This window comes from Saccopteryx bilineata, chromosome 7 (assembly GCF_036850765.1).
Source record: "Saccopteryx bilineata isolate mSacBil1 chromosome 7, mSacBil1_pri_phased_curated, whole genome shotgun sequence".
NCBI classification, from domain to species: Eukaryota; Metazoa; Chordata; class Mammalia; order Chiroptera; family Emballonuridae; genus Saccopteryx; species Saccopteryx bilineata.
In genome coordinates, this window is record NC_089496.1 from 27,079,554 (window position 1) to 27,096,909 (window position 17,356).

Consider the following 17,356-nt stretch of genomic DNA (forward strand, 5'->3'; position numbering starts at 1 on the left):
TCTGAATTTGATTCTGATTGCTTGCTTTGTATCTTCAGATTGTGTTTGATTCCTTACCTTTTAGGATACCTTGTACTTTATTTTTCTGAAAGGCAGTCATTCTGTATTGAGTAATAAAAATTGAGACAAAGAGGTCTTTAGAGTGAGCAGAGGCCAAGGAGCCATCCCCAGCACCCGGGCCAACTTTTGCTCCAATGGAGCCTGGGCTGCAGGAGGGGAAGAGAGAGACAGTGAAGATTTACATTAATCGGGCTAAGAGTTGAATTGCGTTTAATGTTTTCTGTATCTATAGTAATCGGAGGCTTCAGCTTTCTCCAGTGTCCTTGATTTTGTCTCACTTCCTGACTTTTGGTTTTCCTAAATACTCCTCCTCAGAGAACATCTGTGTCTTGCGGCTCCTTCAGCTATACTCCACCATCAGCCTGGGGCCCAGCTGGTGTGGTGCTCAAGTATGGGAAAGGGGGAGGATTCTAAGATCTTATGATTAACTCCCATATTTTAAGCCTGTGTCCCTGAGCTGTGAACTTCACAAGTGTTTCTCCCAACATACAGCTCCCCTTTGTCTTTGGTGCGACAAAAAGTCTAGAGGAGACTAGAGTGAGAAAAAGTCCTTTCCTTAGCTGGGGTAAAATTCTATTAAAGTCTATTGCCCTGGAAAGTAGGGCTTTTCTATGGAGAACATTCTGGTTATACATATTTCATGATTGGTCTTCCCTTTCAAAACTGTGAACTGAGATCCTTCTCAGATTTTCACGGTGAAAACTTGGTAGGCTCCTGGAAACAAAACTGTTTTAAGTGTGAGGATCCCCTTAAAACCACCTATATAGGATTATAAAGACATAAAAATGAATTTATCTATTCAACAACCTTTTTTTTGTTCCTCCCACAATATGCCATATATATATATATATATACATATATATCTCTCAAAATGTTATATATATATATATATATCTCAAAATGTTACAGACAGGAAAAAAATGCTGCAAAAGCTAAATACAGCCGATGGTCTTCCAGATAGTGAAATTACAGGAGATTTGCATTTTTTTGTTTACTGTTTAGGTCAATTTCTAAAATGTCTATAGAATATAGATCATGTTTATAATCAATTTTGTCTTAAATGAAAATTATATTATGTTCATTCTTTTCTGACCACGTGAATTTGAATATTTTCTTAATTTTCTTTTGCCACCCTTGCCTAAATATAGTGGTATGTGCATGACAGCATGAGCTCAGGGAAATACTCTACTCCTGGTTCTTGTATTCCAGGTTGATCCTGGATGAGGTGATTCCTGAGGAAAGGCTTTCTAGGCAGAGGAAACAGCATTGAGAAGCCACAAAATAGGGTTAGGGTTAGGGTTAGAAAAAAAGAAAGAAAAGAAAAGAGAAGCCACAAAGACCTAAAGCACAGGATGAATTTGTGGGGCAGCCTATGTAGCCACAGTGCTGAAGCAGGCAGGACCTGGGTGTTGGGGGAAAGAAGAGGCCTGGACCAGTTGTGAATCATGCTCAGGAGCTTGGAAGTTTCCTATTGGTAATGAGGAGCCGCAGAGGAGTTTTAAACCAGGAAGTGACACGGTCAGTCTTGCTTCTTGAACGATTGCTTTTTTGGCACTATGGAGGATAGACACAGGGAATTGGGATAGAAGGAGCTCATCACTCACCAAGGGCAGTGATCAGAGTGGAGCAGGAACAGATGGAGAGAACAGATGTCAGAAACTTTGCTGAGCAGGCTGCATAGTTAGGCTCACGCTCAGCTCTATCCCCAGCCCTGTGTTCGCTTTACGATCTCTTGTGTCCATTTCTTAACTTAGCCTGGAGTCATTCTTTTGTACGCCTTCTCTGGTCCCACTGGACCCTCTGGGATGGAGGAGAGTCAAAAAGTGGATATACTTCTTTCTAGGACTTATCTCATTTTTTTTTTTTTTTCATTTTTCTGAAGCTGGAAACGGGGAGAGACAGTCAGACAGACTCCCACATGTGCCCGACCGGGATCCACCCGGTACGCCCACCAGGGGTGACGCTCTGCCCACCAGGGGGCGATGCTCTGCCCATCCTGGGCGTCGCCATATTGCGACCAGAGCCACTCTAGCGCCTGAGGCAGAGGCCACAGAGCCATCCCCAGCGCCTGGGCCATCTCTGCTCCAATGGAGCCTTGGCTGCGGGAGGGGAAGAGAGAGACAGAGAGGAAAGCGCGGCGGAGGGGTGGAGAAGCAAATGGGCGCTTCTCCTGTGTGCCCTGGCCGGGAATCGAACCCGGGTCCTCCGCACGCTAGGCCGACGCTCTACCGCTGAGCCAACCGGCCAGGGCCTAGGACTTATCTATTTATGAAAAAAAATTTTTTTTTTTAATGATTCCCAAAGAAATTTGACTTCTAGATTCTGGAGTTGCAGAAATACTGTTTCTTTATTGAACTGATATTTCAAATTTTTTTGTCCAGTGTTTTCTAAGTTTCTTACTAATTTTATTTAAAGAGTAGTAACAGTTCATATTTTTGAGAGGACATAGAAAGATTAAATCAAGGAAAATCCAAGCTACTCAGTGCTTCCAGTGCCTTGGAAGCTGTAGTTCCGAAAGCTGGAGTAGTAAAACTCAACAGCTCGCTAAAATATTACCATATGAAAGGGAAAAAAAATTTAAGACCGAGGAATTAATATGCTGCCAGCATAAAAGACCATTTGTTAGCACTTGGCTGGCACTAAGTTTTATGTTATTGCTAACAAGAAGCTGATAACATGATTTCTGAAAGATTTTCAATGCTTGGCAAATGCATTTATTCCTTAGTGTTTTATACTTCCATGTTAAATATTTCCAGATAATCTAGGCTTCTCAAACATATATCTGAGTTATTTTAGAGCCCTGCATACAACCCTGAACTTTCACTATTTAATACTTATACATTCCAAAGGCTATCCACATTTGGCCCGTGCAGTTAAATGCAAACAATAGGACGAGTGTTTCTAGTCTCTGCTCTAAATCCTCTGGCTTAACATTTTGACTCCTCAACAACCAATAAAGCTAAAAAGAGATTTAGGATCCAGATTGTCATGCTTACATACTAATGACTGGTCTAGTAATGAATGCTGTTGACCGACAAGACACTCCAGCTTAGTGGACCCTCTTCTTGCCTCCTTCAAAACAGCCCTTGAAGAAGGAGACCTGAGAATCTAATTAGCGTGCACATTTGTGCCTCCTTTTTTGAATCAGCCTGTAGGATGACAGCTGCTCTGCAGACTTCTCTGTTGCTCTGAGGAGAAACAGCTCACTCTAGCTCCTGAGGCAGAACATTGTTCCTTAGCCAAGCCTGTCAATCATGTTGAATCTTGGAGTGACCAAAGAGGCAAATTCAGATAAGGAGGTCCCTACAAATGCCAAGGTTAATTGGCCCTAACATTAAATGTTGGGAATGCAAAATTAAATAAGATGAGAAATAAAATGAAGAAGAGATGGTGAAATGGGTGAAGGTGGTCAAAGGGTACACATTTCTACTTACAAGAAAAATAGATCTTGGAGGTCCAATATAAGCATGGTGACTATAGTTACTATTGTATTGTATATTTGAAAATGGCTAAGAGAGTAGATCTTAGAAGTTCTCATCACAAGGGAAAAATATTGAAACTATGTATGGTAATGAATGTTAACTAAACTTCTATGGTGATCATTTTATAATATATACATATATTAAATCATTATGTTATGCACCTAAACTAATACAATGTTATATGTCAAGTATATCTCAGTATTTCATAATTTTAATTTATTGTGTTTACACAGATTCAAGTGTCCCACCAAATATATCTCCCCCCACCCCCGTGTTCCACTCGGCTCCCCCCTTTGCCCCCTCCCTCCATGCCTCCCCCCTTCCTATGTCAAGTATATCTCAATTTAAAAAGAGAGAGAGAGAAGTTGAAAAGTGGCAGGGGAAATGTTTTATAGGTCAGAGAACTTCAGCGGAGGGATTATATATTCAATTGTAAGCTTTGTAAAGACATGGTATTATAGTATAGGGCGCAGTGCTTTACATATATATTTTTTAAAAAGATGAGCTAAGATGGTCCCTGTCTTCAAGGAACTCATTATTTGAGGTGAAGCAAACTAGTAAACAATTGCAACACAAATTAGAAATGCTATACATAGGTTCCTCATTTAGAATTGCATACTCCTCACAATCTCAAACCAATTGTCACATTCCTCCTTTTGCTTACACAAACACCCCTAGAAGTTGTGAAGTAATACGACTTTTGGAAAGTATTTATATAATTCTCCACTGTCATTCACGTGAAGAAAACACCCATCATCTTTAGTATTCACCCCTTATGCACGGACAACTAAAAAAACCGGCAGAGTTCTCTCAAGAGTTTTAGGTCTGACTAATTAATGAGCAGGAGCAAGAGGGATTAGTCACTCTGTAGCTTTACAACTCATCAGCAACCCCAGCTCCATTACAAAAGCTGGAACATTGCACAGGCACAAACTTCCCGAGGACACTGAACAGATTCTGCTCTGTGATTTGTTTCAGAATGAAATTCTCTTCACCCTGCTCTGCTGATAAATGTGGTTCAACACGATTTGAATACCTAAAACATTAGACGAGGGTGTGAGCAGCTGCCTAAGGATAAACTGCCATGCCCTAATCCACAGCACATTCCCCCCGCGGTCATTCCCCTCCACCTTGTTGGTCAGAAGCCAAGGAGGCTATTGTTATCCCTAGCAACCACCTACCCACGGTGAGCGAGCATACTTGCAGTTGTACTTGGCACCAAGTACAGTGTGGGGAACCTGCAAATTCTCTAAAGCAGATTGTAGAGGGGCAGGCAGAACTGTGAGTTTAGTCTGCAGGAACAGATGAAGTCGTCTCTGAACATCTGGTTTTTATTGAGACAGCAATTACTATATAGCTGTGAGGAAAGCCAGAGAAGACACCCCAACTCAATGAAGCTTGAATATTTAAGCTGAGCCATACATTCATATGCATTCATAGCATTGATGTTTCTTACATCTCCATGTTAATCTTTCCTTGATTGACAGTCCAGAAGGCATCTAGGAATCCTGTCAGCAAAACAGATCCCTTAGAGCTTCTAAGCCAAAGCTAGTCTTTCATGTATGAATAGGGGCTTGTAACCTTTGGTTCTGCTTTAGTTCATCTAAGACTCCTGGAGATGAATAAGTAGTGTGGTCAGTTTCTTTCCATGCCACTCATGGTCTCAAGGAAAAAAAACATAGTGTTGTCACATTTGAAAAGTGGCATATGTTTTCCTAGTAATTACATCTTTTTTGTTTACTATTCAAAACATGCAGGTGTGGGTTTTTGAACAGTGGCCAATGACAATGTGCCTGACTGGCAGCAGTTCCTAAGTGAGTCATGTTTCACTGTCTGTCAGTTTTTATAACTGTTTTCACTACTAATTTAGTTCTGTGATGCAGCGTGCAATTAGTTCTATTATGGAAGCAGCTGTCTTCAGTTTTGCAAAGACGCTTTCCCCTTTGGCTTGCACCGGTCTTGTTGTGGTTCTGCTGATGTGATGATGGAAATTGTAAAGTGGTACCTAGATGAGCCACAGTGAGCCTGGATCTTCCGCACACAGAGGGTTCTTGCTTACTCACCGCTACTCTAATGCTGTTTCTCACAGCTCAGCTAAAAAGGGCGTCCCAAAGGAATTTGCTTCTTGACAGACTTGTCCCATGGAGACTACTGAGCAGTTGACTGTACTCCCTGCAATCCTGTTGTTTACAGAAGTTCTATTTGTAAGTGATATATTAGGTTAAAATTGAGGTGGGAGGGATGGCGGGCAGAAAGGAAGGGTTGTATTTGGTTTACTTTCCAACACTTAGCTATGATTTTAAAGAACCAGGATGAAGCCGGGATGCAACAAATGCTGGCGTAGAAACAATGTGAGAACAGGACCAATGTTTACAGTTGGACGGGATGCTATGGCTTCGTTGAAAAAAATATCCTCCCCCTTCAGGAGTTTCTATGGTTTTCATTTTCAATTCCAAATGCCATCTGACACTTGTAGTTCTCTAGGTAACACAGAGCGGTGCCCATTCTGAGCCTATCTGCCCTAAGGAGTGCTAATAGTTTGAACATTTTGTTTCAAGCATAATCCCCTATCATGTATTTGAGACCTTGCTCCTGAAAGTATGGTTCACGGAGTCGGCAGCCCCGGGAAGCCTGCGGGAAGCACAGGATATACAGCCTTACTCCAGGATATACAGCCTTACTCCAGGATATACGGCCTTACTCCAGGATATACGGCCTTACTCCGGGATACACGGCCTTACTCCGGGATATACAGCCTTACTCCGGGATATACAGCCTTACTCCGGGATATACAGCCTTACTCCAGGATAAACAGCCTTACTCCAGGATAAACAGCCTTACTCCAGGATATACAGCCTTACTCCGGGATATACAGCCTTACTCCGGGATACACAGCCTTACTCCGGGATATACAGCCTTATTCCAGGATACACGGCCTTACTCCAGGATACACGGCCTTACTCCAGACCGCCTGCACCAGGATCTGCACTTGAACTAGGTCCTCAGGCAACTTGTGTGCACATTACGGTTTGAAAAACTCGACTTTAGAACTTTATTATTTGACTACTACTTATTAGTGGTTGCTAATGAACATATTTTCTTGAATTCAAAGCACGTATGATGAACTGAAATATCTGTTTCTTTCATTTGTTTACATATTTTTATACATAAATTTTTATTAATTTTAATGGGGTGACATCAATAAATCAGGGTACATATATTCAAAGAAAACATGTCCAGGTTATCTTGTCGTTCAATTATGTTGCATACCCATCACCCAAAGTCAGATTGTCCTTCGTCACCTTCTTTCTAGTTTTCGTTGTGCCCCTCCCCCTCCCCCTCCCTCCTTCCCCCCCCATAACCACCACACTCTTGTCCATGTCTCTTAGTCTCGTTTTTATGTCCCACCAATGTATGAAATCATGCAGTTCTTGTTTTTTTCTGATTCACTTTTTCACTTCCACCATTTTGTTCTAGATGATTTGATGTCATCATTTCTTATGGCTGAGTAGTATTCCATAGTGTATATGTGCCACATCTTCTTTATCCGGTCTTTTATATATATGTATATATATGTATATATTTTTTTCTGTGATTAAAGCCTTTAAACAAACTCTTGGCCAATACAGCAAGAATCCATAAAAGAGTAGTGTCCTTAACATGTTCACCAAGTCCAAGTTGGCACCAACATCATTCCAAATCCCTGTGAATGCAACCCAACCCCAGTTCAGTCCGTTAGGAGCTGTCACAAGGAGCAGGAGTCCAGGAAAAGTCCACATCCAGGAAAAGTCCAGGAATTTTTGTCACAATTCTATACTTTGCAGCTCATGTCCAAGTCCCAATGACCGCTGCTTCTAGCTGGTAATGATTCAGGTAGACTGGAAAAGCCATCATTTGTTTACATATTTATTGAACATTCTCCCTCTCTTAAACACAAAGTCTTTAGCAGGGGTACTTTATTTCATTACAGTGTCTGGAGCAGGAGGAAAAGTGCCTCCACAGAGTTAACCTCGAATGAACATTCATTGAATTAAACAAGTGAACAAATGACCCATTGTAGATAAAATGTGTGAACAGTAACAGGGGCCTACCAGACCCAGTTCCGTTTTCCCGGGGGGTTGCCTCAGATCCTTAGCACCTCATGCTTGAGGCAGGCAGGTGAGGGAGAAATGGAGACCAGTAGTTTAGGGTTCAGAGATCATACTGCATTGGTGACCCCAGAGCTACCTTGGCTAGAGAAGCACAGGGGGTTCCAACTTTCCTCCCCTGATTTTTGGAGAGTAAGTTAGCAGTCTTGCTACAAGATGTAATGCATTCCAGTTGAACCAAAACTACTCCATGAGAATCTACTCTACCTGGACTGCTGGGAGAGTAACCAGCGAGGCCCACGAGACTGAGGTTTGTCTGGCAAGGTAACCAACTAAGGTTTGCCTGGGACAGTCCTGGATTTTTCACTGACAGTTCTATGTCTCAGAAAACCCCTCAGCCCAGGCAACCTGGGAAGGCTGGATACCCTACTTGAATGTTAGTTGGAATGCATTATCTGCTGAGAGTCCCTGTCAAAGGGTGGAAGACTTGAGGTCTTTGAGAGACATTTAGATCTTTAGAGCACTTTTGTGACCCAACCAAGAATATCCAACAGCAGAAACACCTAGAGGCACATATCTTAAGGCCACCCATGGGATGATGGCTTAAATCCCATTAATTTCACAAAGGAATTATTTATTTTTGTCTTTGATAAATATGGGCAGAGAGAAAGACCTTTTCCTCAAAAGAGGATGGCTCATGTAAAAGCACCATCTTGGAAACCTTAGTGTTTCATTGGATGTTGCCCAGAGGTGCTGATCTTTGAATTACCTTGGAGGCACACTGCCCCAGGATCTAAGCAAAAGCCTGTCAAAAATACATTCCCAAGTTAAATCCAGAAGTGTTATTTTCCCAAATTAAATTCATTTCCAGACACAGTTTTGTGATTGCCATTTCAAAATGTGCTCATTTAATTCTTTGCTCACAAAAACAAATAAAAAAATAGATGGATGGGGTGGGGTTGGACTGTGGTATAAGATATCCAGGATTAGACTTTTTAATTGTAAAGTGCTTCAGTTTAATTGGTATGCTTTCACATATACACAGCAATATTTGACTATGTAACTAAATAGTATTACTTAATGATTTCATCTAAAAGTGGTCTGAGCTTCACGTTTTTGTCATGAAGCTATTGCCATAGTGGCCAAGGTCGCCAGTCAAGGAACACAGGAGTGTTTAAAGCTGGACTTTCTTGAATTCGAAAAGAGGTTATTATCAATGGGAAATATCTATATTTTAAATACTTTAATTTAATCCTTTAAAAAGAAGTCCAACAAGATAACTTAGAAAGTTTGGGAACTGGGGATGGAAGGGGAGTAAATCATTTAAAATATTATAACAACAGTTCTATTACAACTGTTGTAATATAATGGTTATTTTATATGTTCCTAAAACTCTGCTTTAAAATTCTCTTGTAGGCCCTGGCCAGTTGGCTCAGCGGTAGAGCGTGGGCCTGGCGTGCGGGGGACCGGGGTTCGATTCCCGGCCAGAGCACATAGGAGAAGCGCCCATTTGCTTCTCCAGTCCCCCCTCCTTCCTCTCTGTCTCTCTCTTCCCCTCCTGCAGCCAAGGCTCCATTGGAGCAAAGATGGCCCGGGCGCTGGGGATGGCTCCTTGGCCTCTGCCTCAGGCGCTAGAGTGGCTCTGGTCGCGGCAGAGCGACGCCCCGGAGGGGCAGAGCATCGCCCCCTGGTAGGCAGAGCGTCGCCCCTGGTGGGCGTGCCGGGTGGATCCCGGTCGGGCGCATGCGGGAGTCTGTCTGACTGTCTCTCCCCGTTTCCAGTTTCAGAAAAATACAAAAAAAAAAAAAAATTCTCTTGTATCTTAGACTTGATATAGAAAACAAGTCTAAGTGTTGATAATGGTTCTCTAATTGAAAAAGGCTAAATCAAGCTATTCCCTGGACTCTTGTTTAATTGTTTAACATACCTGAGTGACTTTGGAAGAGCTAAGTACTATACTACAAAGCCCTTGACAATGACAAGTGTAAGTACTAACTGAAGTATATTAATATTTTCTGAACTTCATTTATTAATTTGATTGCAAACTGGTTTATGCTTCCACTCACAAAGAATGATTTTAGTTTTACTCATTCATTTATTGAATACTTACTTGCAGGCTGCTTGCTCGTGATTACAGCAATATTCTTAACTGAGACGTTGCAATGCACTGGTATGTCAGGATCAGTTATGAAGCATGTTGAAAGAAGTTTTAACTAATAATAGGAAAGGGCTCTAAAGTTTACAAATTATTTACTTTTCAAAATAAATTAGGGTAGTTTCAGATTGTCCAAATCATTTTATTATGCTGTGCTACCTTGAGAGAGATAAAAGGAAGAGGTTTCGAGCTAACAGGGCTGGACTGATGGGCTGACCATCGCTTGTTTTCTGTTTTTGTACAGCAGGCTGGGGAATGAGACACTTGGGAAAACAGTCTGTCGTGGGTAGAAAAATCTGTTAAGAACAACCGGTTGACAATGTCAGAAAGAAAGAATTATGAAGCAGGAAAATGAGGATGTTATATGTAAAACTCAATCTACCTGCTCTTGAGTGCAAAGGAAAGAAGAAATTCGTGAACCAATGTTCCTTCAAAAAACAATTTTTGAGCATTTATCTGACACTCTGTGTGGCAGTTCAGGTCTTTCAGAAAGCGCTTTGCAAGGTGGGCTAGACAGGCAAGAGATTTCTTGAGGGAAGTGAACCTGAAGAATAACAGAAAAGGGAGAGGACTAGATAAGGAAAGCCTTCAGAACAATGCAGGTCTGACTGCCGGGAAAGGAGAGAGGGAAGGATTGGTTATAAGGGTCTCTTACCACACTGTTCTGCTAAGAAAGTTTTACCCACGTCAATTAGGAGTCCCTGCGTATAGTGGGTTGAATGGTGTCCCCTCCATGCCTCAGAAAGTATGACCACCTCAAAACTATGAACGTAACCTTATTTGGCAAACAGATTCTTTGCAGATATAATTAACAATTTAAGGATATGAGGAGGAGATGATTTTGGACTATACATGTGGTTCTTAGATCAAATGACTAGGTCTAAATAATAAGAAGAGAAGACAGACACACAGAGGAGGAGGTCATATAAAAACAGAGGCAGATATTGGACTTAGATGACTATAAGCCAAGAAACACTAAGGATTGCCAGCAGCCACCAGAAACCAGGAGAAAAGAATGAAATGGATTCTCCCTCTGAGCCTCAGGAAGGAACCAACCCTGCCAATACCTTGATCTCAGAATTCTGGCCCCCAAACTGTGAGAGAATATATTTCTTTTATTTTTAAGCCACTCAGTTTCCAGCACTTTGTTGTGGCAGCCAAAGAAACTAGTCCACGGAGTCCACGTTGCTCATTGGAAGATTCGGCACCCCACAGGAATGGGCCAGCACAGCAGTTTGTCACAGCACTACCTGGGAGGAGCCCAGGGGAAGTGTGGCCTCACCATGAGTGCCACAGCAGATCCAGAGTGGCAGCTGGAACTGGCATTTAACTATGCTCCCCACAAGTTTCTCTCGAGGAGATCTGGGTGATGCATCACCGTGAGTACCATGCTATAAGATATCAAAGAAGCAAAGAGCTGAGAATAGTCTTGGCCTTCTGTAAGCTTAGTTGGTAAACCTATGGCTGTTGCACACATGAGGACACAAGCATGTATGTGATAAAGCAGGATTACTTTATGCAGAAATTCTGAGGGGATCAAACCATGGAAGGGTCAACCTAGAATGAGTTGAATGTGGGAAGGATCCTTAGATGAAGAAACTGGTGAAGAAGCAGGACAAATGGAATGGTGTAGGCACAGAGCAGAGGACCAGTAATAAGCTTAAAGAAGAAAGTAAAAAGCTTGACCTCGTTTCTTGAAAATAGAGAGAGACAGAGAGAGAGAGAGATGGAGGAGGAAAGGAGGAAGAGATTTCACAAGGCAGGGCATAAATATGAAGATAAAAGTGAGCAGAAACATAAAGAGGCTAGAAGGTCTTCCTGAACCCCATCCCCCATTTGTTTTTTAAAAAATACATCTCCTGGGTAACTTCAGACCCATATCAGGATCCACATAATGAGGACCCAGGAAGCCCTAGTCTGTTTGACAAAGATTTAAGTAAGAGCCAAAAGAAACTGTTACCTTTATTAAAAAATGAATTTTGCACTTACTGATATTTAGAGAGAGAAAGGAAGGGAGAGAGAAACATCTATTTGTTGTTTCTCTTATTTATACATTCATTGGTTGATTCTTGTATATGCCCTGATGTTGCATGAGCTTGCAGCCTTGGCATATTGGGGTGATGCTTTAACTGAGCTACCCTAACGGGGCTACCTGACCAGGGCACATTTATTAAAAAATAAAGAAGGAATATGGTATTTAGAAGGAATATGGTATTTAGAAGGAATATGGTATTTAGAAGGAATATGGTATTTGTAACCCTACTTATTGACTAATACAGGGTAAGCCACTAAAATTCTGAGGTGGCTTTTTATGTGCTAAACGATGTCAGAAAGGATTAAATGAACCAGTGTATGTTTATGAATAGTGCAAACTAACATGCTCTACTATACTTAGTTACTACGCTTTACAGAGACACAGGCTATTTAAATTTGTGGTAAATACCCTTAGGTATCCATAATCTCATCAGTCAGAAAAAATTACTATTAATTTTTAGTATATAACTCCTTCCATATTTTTCAGTTTGCATGTACAGCTCTATCTTGCTACACTTTCCCACCCTTTGTTGCCACTTACCCCCACCCCCTACACAAATGAATTAGCCAGGATGGCTTTTCCCTGACATAATGTATTGTGGACATTCTTTTGTGTTAGTAAATAAAGATCTATTGCATTTTTAATGGCCAAATATGGTGGAGATTACTAGAGCTCACCCAGATCCTGTTCTTTTCTTCTTCCAGGGCACGGAGAGGAATGCACATCCCAGCTGCCCAGAGTTAGGCCAACCACGTGACTAGTCTGGTCAGTTATTTCTAAGTGGAAATGATGTGTGATGAGCCTTTGCCTTGCCCTGCAGCCCTGGCATGATGGCATTACATAGAAATGATGAAGCTCCAGGATGGAGCGGGCCTGTAATAGGAGCTGCCCTGAGGAGAACACCAGACTCTCAGTGGACTCTGTGTAATTGTAATCGAGAGGAAAAATATATAAATGTAAAGCCTCTATGCTTTCAAAATTTGCCTGGTATGGTTTAGCTTATCCACATGTGTGGACACATAGGTTGTTTTAAACTCTTCATTATCATAAGCAATTCTGCAATAAACATCTATGTATATGCAAATATAATTATTTCCTTAGAATAAATTTCTAGAAATAAATATCTGGGTCCAAAGACACACTAACTTCAACTTTTGATAGATATTGACTAACTGCTCCCCCAAAGAGGTTATACCTAAATTGTAAAGCCATCAAGAGTATATTAGAGTACCTTTTATTATACATGTTTGTCAACTGTACATTATCAACTGAATTTAAAAGAAAAATGTCTTTGCTGATGAGTTTAAATTTTCTATATAGTTACTGGCCATTTAATTATTTTTAGTAAAGTACAATCAATGTCTTATAGTATATTTTTCTATTGGGCTGTTTTATGGCACTAACAGTACTTGACATATCAAGAATATCAACCCTATGTCTGCCTTTATGTTCCAGATATATTTCTTATTTGTTGTTTGTCTTTTAATCTTACCTAACATTTTGCCAGATGGGCATCTATACTTTTTGCATCATTTAAATTAAGAGTTTCCATTATGGTTTCTGGCTTGGGTGTCCTGATTAGTTTTCTAATTCTATCTATCTCAAGTTAAATATATATATATATATATATTCACCTATATTTTATCCAAGTACTTATAGGATTTTATTTTTCAAAATTAAATTATTAACATAATCTGGCAGGCACCTATATGATAGGACTCATATGTCCTATCATGAATTATTTATTACTTCCATTTGATTTTAAGTAATACCTTATCATATGTAAATTCCTATATTTTTAATATATTTTTATACTTCTTATTTAGTTTATCTAGCTGTCTATTCCTAAGCCAATATATGCTATTTTATTATAGGTTTAGTTATTATATAAATAAAAATTAAAGCCTTCAAAGTTATATTACTAGGTTAATTCTTCACAATGACTTGTGAACTTTCATACAACGAAATATTTATTATTCAAACAAAAACTTCTGCAGAACCATTCAGGTTGATGCAGCGGGGGCATGGGTGTGGAGCCCAAGTGCCATCTACTTGTCCACCCACTGGATCCCTGCGTCCATTCTGGAGGAACAATATGAGAAACCACTGCTCTGAGGATTCCTCCTGCTCTAAAGGACGTCCTGTCCCATCAGCTAAGGTCCTGGGCACACAGAAACAGACGAGGCCCCTGGTCTCTTTTCTGCTCTGGTGGCCTTGGTCCCCTCCCAACACGGCAGAGGCTCCGCCCCGTTGGCTGCCTAGCCCGTTCCGCGTCTGCCTACTGCAGGTGCGCGTCCACCATGGCGTGGTCTCCCCTACACTTCTATCTGCCTTTCGGCTGCGCTAAGTAATATCTTTATTGCTTGAACATCTGTTCTACATTTAAGTATTTTCACTTAACAGTAGCTTTGGAACCATTTAAGTAACTAACCATTTCCATACTCAGCTGAAGAGAATATAAAATATACGTGGAGACTCACTTTCCCCAGTAAAGGGAGAAAGCTCTGTGGTGGTCTAAATTTTTCAAGGTAATACTTACATGTCCTCAGCATCTGAGGTGGGAAAGTAAGGACTCTATCCTTATACCTATGTCTGCTACTTTTGCATTATCATTGTTCACTAAGAAAGATAGAACACTTAACTCTTTTTGCATCTACAGTGGTCCCTCGTCTACCACAGGGATTAGGTTCCAGACCCCTTCGCCACCCGCGACAGGCGAAAATCCATGAAATAGTGACCTTATATTTATTTTATTGTTTATATATATATTAAGGCTTTATAAACCCTCCCCACATTCTTATAAACCTTCCCCACACTTATTTTGCCCCCCAAATAATTAAAATAATACATATATTAAAAAACCTATATGACGCAAAATCTCGCGATGTAGTGAAAAATCTGCGATACAAAATTAGATATCCTGCATACAATTTAGAAATCTGTGATACAGTCAGACCGCGAAAAGTGAACCGCAATATGGCAAGAGATGACAGTACAGCATAAAATAAGGAAGGGCTGGTGGGTGCTCTTTAGTGAACACACATTCTAGTTCTTCCTGGTAAATTCAAATTTAGGTATTGGCCGTGTCATTAGTTATGATCCCAATGGACCAATGTAATTCTTCAGTTGTGTTAAAGTTTAGATAGAGTTAATGGAAAGTCATCATTCTTGAGTTGTAAGAAATTTAAAATCTATACAAAACAAATTAAAATTGACATTAATTTGTTAAAACAAGGCAATAGAAGATATATCTGAGTGAGAATTTGTTAGAAATAAGTTACAAGGCTTTCTATTCATTCACTTATCATTCACCCATTCATATTTATTCAATGTCTAATATAATGTAGTGTTCTATGTGCTAAGGATATATTGCAGGGGGAAAGTTTATGCTATAATAAAGCCAGCAGAATAGTGGAGAGAGATTTAAAATTGATAAACAATAAATAAGAAAGACACGACACACTAATAAGTGCTATACTAAGAATTTCAATAGAATAAAATGATAGACATTGCCTCCTTTGAATTGGATGATCATAAAGTCATGTTTCTCTGTGAACATGACTTTAAGCCAAAAAATATGAATGTAAAAGGGAGACGTTGATATGAATATCAAGAACAGAATCTTACAAATAGATAAAAAAACTGGAAAGAAGTCATATAGTGGGGAGAAGTTTAGTGAGTTTAGTAACGTCACTGCAGTGGAATATAGTGAACAAAAGGGAACATAGTACAAGATGAGTTCCGACAGATAAAGGCCAGATCATGGAGGACTAGATTAAGGAGTTTGAATTTTATATCCAGTATGAAAGAAAGCCATTGGGGCAGTATAAACAGATGAGTGAAACATTCCTATTTACATTTAATAGCACTCTGACTGCTAAACAGAAAATTCATTCAGAGAGGCAAGATTGAAATGATGGAGTAGGCCCTGGCCAGTTGGCTCAGCGGTAGAGCGTCAGCCTGTCGTGCGGGGGACCTGGGTTCGATTCCCGGCCAGGGCACATAGGAGAAGCGCCCATTTGCTTCTCCACCCCCAACCCCTCCTTCCTCTCTGTCTCTCTCTTCCCCTCCCGCAGCCAAGGCTCCATTGGAGCAAAGATGGCCCGGGCGCTGGGGATGGCTCCTTGGCCTCTGCCCCAGGCGCTAGAGTGGCTCTGGTCACGGCAGAGCGACGCCCCGGAGGGGCAGAGCATTGCCCCCTGGTGGGCAGAGCGTCACCCCTGGTGGGCATGCCGGTGGATCCCGGTCGGGCGCATGCGGGAGTCTGTCTGACTGTCTCTCCCCGTTTCCAGCTTCAGAAGGAAAAAAAAAAAAAGAAATGATGGAGTAGTGAAAGGGGGAGATGACGATGCTGAAGAGAGGAAACATTTATTAGAGGGGTGTTCATGAGCAGACAAGAGGTGATATGCAAAACGGTAGCCTTAGGATAGACTGTCCACTTATGACAGGAAGAAAAACAGACTAGTCTAGATTCCAGTAGGCCAGTAAAGTGGTATTGAAAGAGCTGGAAAGGTCTATTCTGTTTGCTTCTATTGTGTCAGTGGAATAGGAAGCAAGGTCAGCATGGAGAATGTGGATGGGGAAGAATGTGCTAGAAGTTTGAGGAAAGGGAAAAAATGTAAATGAGTAATATAGGAGAATAGGAACATAAATGATCATGGGAAATAAATGTACCAAAAACATCTTTTTAGTATTAATGATCATAAATTAAAAATAAGACAAGACGAGAGAGACAAGATGGCGCTGGAGTAGGCCAAAGTACCAGCATCTACCTCCCAGAACCAATGTGGATTACAAACTAATTTTATGAACTATCAACTGGAAAAACCAACTTTGGACTAAACTAAAAGGACTCTTCAACCCAGGAACGCTGAAGAAGCCACCCAGAGACTGGTAGGAAAAGCAGAAACGCGGAGAGGGCTGCCCAGCTTCTCGGAGCGAATGGCAGCAGGGAGAGACTCGCGTGGCGGGAAGTGAGTTTAGCAGAGGGGAAAGGGCCCTGAGCCCCAGGAACAAAGCCCCAGCCTGCAGCCCCAGAGCCCAGAAGAAGCATAAGGACAGTATTTAGCTGGAAACAAGTCAGGATACTGTTTGTGAGAGAGTCTGATTTCTCAGACCCAGGATCCTTCTTAAAGGGACCACGCAGAACATCTCTCTCACAAACACTCACCCGGGGCTCCTGGAGACGGAGGGAGAGGGGAGAGAACCACAGTAACAGGAAGAGAGTGCAATCTAGGAGGCATAGGGAGAAACATTTTGAGAGATAGCCACTCTAACCCCTGGGACGAGTCACTCCCCAAAGCTGAAGTGAATATTTCCCCCGGAAACAGCAATACCAGCAAAGGGAAGCAGGAGAGCAGCCAAACAAGCTCCCCCGCGGCATTCAGAGCAGAGTCGCATAGAAGGAGGGAGCTTTCGGGTCTCCGGTAGTGAGTCTTAGGGTCCGAGCTGCAACGCCCCCACCCACACGGCTGAGGGTGCACCGGGGAGCGGGCGGCAGCGGGAGACAAAAGCGCGGTTCTGCTGGCAGGGGCGG

The 17,356-nt window shown here is 41.5% G+C and overlaps 1 non-coding gene across 1 annotated transcript; it reads left to right on the forward strand.

Annotated features, from left to right (window-relative positions):
- The first annotated feature begins 15,745 nt into the window (after positions 1–15,745).
- On the forward strand, positions 15,746–15,821 carry TRNAD-GUC (transfer RNA aspartic acid (anticodon GUC)). Its single transcript has one exon. It is a non-coding gene; the product is annotated as a tRNA-Asp (tRNA).
- Positions 15,822–17,356: the final 1,535 nt, after the last annotated feature.